Raw genomic sequence first — 3,983 nt, forward strand, 5'->3', positions numbered from 1 at the left:
GAATGACCTAAGCTGTAATTGTTTAATAGTTGAAAAAAGGATTCTAAAACATTCACCATAAGGGATGGACGGTTTTGGGAGGAGTATTCTAGGGTTTCTAGAATATCTTTTGAAGATAATTAAGAAATAAAGATAATTGCCTAATTTGAAATAATAGTATTATATTCAAATTAGATCCTTACCTCTTCATATTTTCATCCATCACTTCTCTCAAGAGCATAGCCAAAATTATACATATCCTCTCATCTCTCTTCAAGTTTCCTAGTTGTTAGGGTTTTAGTGTAAACCATCCACAAGATTTTTGGTACTTGCTTCCTAAAGCTCTTGAAGAAAGTTTCGATTAGTTATTCACAACAATAACTAAAAGGTATGTAAACCCTAACATTTTTATGTTTTTCGAAATTCATTAGGGTTTATATAGGGTTCTTTTGATGTCCATAATTTATAGCTTTCAATAGTGAAAACATATATCCAATTAGGTTGCTTGTAAACTTCGAGGTTATGTTATTTTCCGCCACATGATTTTTTTAACCTATAAAACCTATCATACAAAGATAATTTTCATTGGTTGTATGTTATACTATGACAATAAATAAGTGTCACGGATAGTCACTATCGAAGGTGTTATTGCTTTTGAGACACCCACAGTTTACATATGGACAGATGTATGTTGCATTGTCAAGAGTTAAAAGTAAAGATAGATTAAAAATATTAATTTTAGATAAAGATGAGAAACTTACCCATACGACATATAATGTTGTATCCAAGAAAGTCTTTGAAATTTATGATTCACAAAAATAATTGACAATATTTCAATAGTTGTTATTATTATTATATATTAACTAACTTATTTATTTATCATTTTGTCTGTATATATTTATCAATTGTAAATTAAATAATGTTTAATGTTTAAATCATTATTTTCATCATCATTTTATAAGTACGTTCATTTTTATTATTTATTTATTATTATTTTTTTTGAACACCAAGAAAGTTTTTATTATAGAAATTAAGCTAGCGAGTGGCTAGAAGAAAGTTACAAGCATACCCGAGACGGGTTAGTACACCAATCAAACCATTTGATTTGATTACCTTTTCTACTTCTATTTTTAAGCGATAAATAAACATAAACTTGCACTTCACTTACTAAGATTTTGACCTGCTTCACCTTGTTGCTGAAGATATGATCATTCATATAACACCAAAGGATCCAAATAAGAGCAAAAATAACAACAGACTTTACACTCCCCATCGTGGTTCTGCATAACGAACCATAAGTGATATCAAACATCTCATCGGTCGATCATGGATTGATTGGGATAACCGACCACCAGAGGTTTGCGTGAGCTGCAACTTCTTTTACCATAGAACATTCTAAAAATAGGTGATTCTCATTTTCCTGGAACGCATTACAGATGGGACAAAGACCACATCCTACGTTGATGCCTCTATGAGCAAGGTTTAGACGAGTGGGTAATCTATTGCGTCTCGCCCTCCAAATGAGGACATTCACTTTCCGATCGAGGTGCTAGATTATTCCAAACCGTTTTGATTGGATTGTGATCCAAGTATTCACTATCTATGAGTCTTCACATGGATGATACAGTGAACAGACCATTGGCTTATTTTCAATTCTCATCTTGAACTATGAAGTGATCATTGAGGGTTATGTTATATTTTCCTAAGGATAGAGTAATGTTAGAAATTTTACCCCACACACCAGATCTGTTACTTAATGACCAAATCTGCCCCAACCCTCCATCGGGCCTAGGATAGCCTCTATCTGTTACTTGTTGAAATAGTAAAAAAAAAATTATATCATTTGTATTTATATAAATTATTACTAAAAAATATGTAAAGCTTACCACTTTATATTAATTAAGAAAAAAAAAAAAAACTAATGTAACCCACGGTCTCGTATCTATATCGAGATGATATTTGAACTACCAAACATTTGAGCCTGGGATTGCTGTGGTAAAGATTATATTGTATAAAGAGAATCTTAAGCAGGTCCAATCTGAGTCGCCTAAAATTGGATGCCAAGTCATTGGGCCCCACTTTCCATACACATTTACCACTATATAACCTCTTCTCCTAACCCTAACCCTTTCTTCATTCCATCCACCCTTCATCCTTCCCACACACGACTAGGGTTTCTCTGCCTCAAACCCAATCATAACATGCCAACTGGGTTTTGCTCCTTCTTCATCTTCTTCCGTTTCTTCTGCACAACACCTTTCAATTTTCAAAACCACGAAAGTCATTGGTTACTGGTGCGGCATCTTCAAGATTCACATGCCAATATTCAACTCTAGATAAGTTTTTGGTTAATGGGTAATGAGAATCTTGATGATGCTGCATCAGAAATCAATCGACTACATTCCATTTACTACGGTTGCTCTGAATCTTATATAGAAAGGTAAACGTTATTAATTTCCGTACGTGTGTGTTTCTGTATGCTTTATCATATTATTAATTAAGCCCATCATGATTTTTCTTATGTCTATAGTCAATATCAAGTAGCCTTGGGTCGATAAAAAGTGCTATTTTTGTTCTTATTACCGATCTTTTGGTTAATTAAGTTTCTCTTGCTAATGTAATTGAATGGTGTTTTGCGGATATATGATGGGATCTTAATAGGCTCTAACAATATTGTCCAAGATAAAGAAACGGAAACAGAAACCGTATAACGCACATATATACACCTTTGCAAACTATCTCGTTCTCTGAAGAAGAACAACACCATTGAATTACAGGATCTGCTGATAGAAAGCGGTGAAGTCATCTAATTCGTACTTATTTATTTTAAAATGATATCTTCGTACTTATTTATTTAAAAATCATATCTGGGCGTCTTTTAAATTTTCATAATCTTCATGAATTAGTAGTTTATATGAGATCAAAAGATTTTTGTTTTTCTTTTGGTGCCTCAGTTACAGATCTTAGGGAGCAACGAAATTTCCTTTCTTCTTAGGCTGCCCGTGTATGGAAAACCATCTTACACGTCAAAGCTGACGTGGCCGACTTTCCCACGCGTAAAGGGCATGTTCTATTGTTCGCTTTTGAACACCATTAATTTCCACAACCTACTGCAATTGTTGTGGAATGGTGAGATGATGATGTGGCTTTCTCTTCACTTCCTCTTCATTACGTACCTTTTCACCGGTATGTCACCGGATAGCCTTAAAGAGAAGAAGCGCATCTGAAAAGTTGGATTCATTTCGATTGCAGTGATCTGATCACCAATCTTCTGGTTAATGTGAATATTGAAATAGTGTTCAATCTCGGCATCTTGTTTTATTTGCTTATATGTATACAAAAGTAAATCTAACGCACCTAATTTGCTTAATATATAATACAAGCGTCACTATATTAATTCTTAATAGTGGAGTATATCGGGTAAGTTCTGATCATGATTTCAAAAACATGAATAATAATTTGAGACAACTGAGGCTTCTAAATGTGGTAAACTGTTGTGATGATAAAGAAATATATATATATATATATATATATATATATATATATATATATATATATATATATATATATATATATATATATATATATATATATATATATATATATATATATATATATATATATATATATATATATATATATATATATATATAATACGCATATTCGTTTGAACTTGATCACAAGGAAATCGAGAGTTTCCCCAAGTCATGTGTTTAAAACTGTTAACTCCGTCACACAAGCATCATGGCAAAATTTGATGTTTAGGGTTCTTCGCATGAACCATATATATATACTCATAGAAATTAGAAAAAATATTCTCTATTTGTTGCAACTAGTATAGTTTACGGTAAGTTTCTTTTAACTTGTTCAATGAATCGATTGATATAAATCTTGAGTAATAGAAAAAGTTGGAAGGCATGTCTAGTGAATTTTATTGGAAGGAAGAACATGTGGTTGTAGTATTGTTTGCACCAAATTATTGACTCTCATGGTACTAGATGATG

At 32.2% G+C, this 3,983-nt stretch overlaps 1 long non-coding RNA gene across 1 annotated transcript; it reads left to right on the forward strand.

Moving 5' to 3' along the window:
* Window positions 1-1,465: 1,465 nt before the first annotated feature.
* On the forward strand, window positions 1,466-3,383 carry LOC111882550 (uncharacterized). The gene is made up of 2 exons (XR_002847178.3): window positions 1,466-2,419; window positions 2,641-3,383. It is a non-coding gene; the product is annotated as an uncharacterized LOC111882550 (long non-coding RNA).
* Window positions 3,384-3,983: the final 600 nt, after the last annotated feature.

This window comes from Lactuca sativa, chromosome 2, assembly GCF_002870075.4.
Source record: "Lactuca sativa cultivar Salinas chromosome 2, Lsat_Salinas_v11, whole genome shotgun sequence".
NCBI classification, from domain to species: Eukaryota; Viridiplantae; Streptophyta; class Magnoliopsida; order Asterales; family Asteraceae; genus Lactuca; species Lactuca sativa.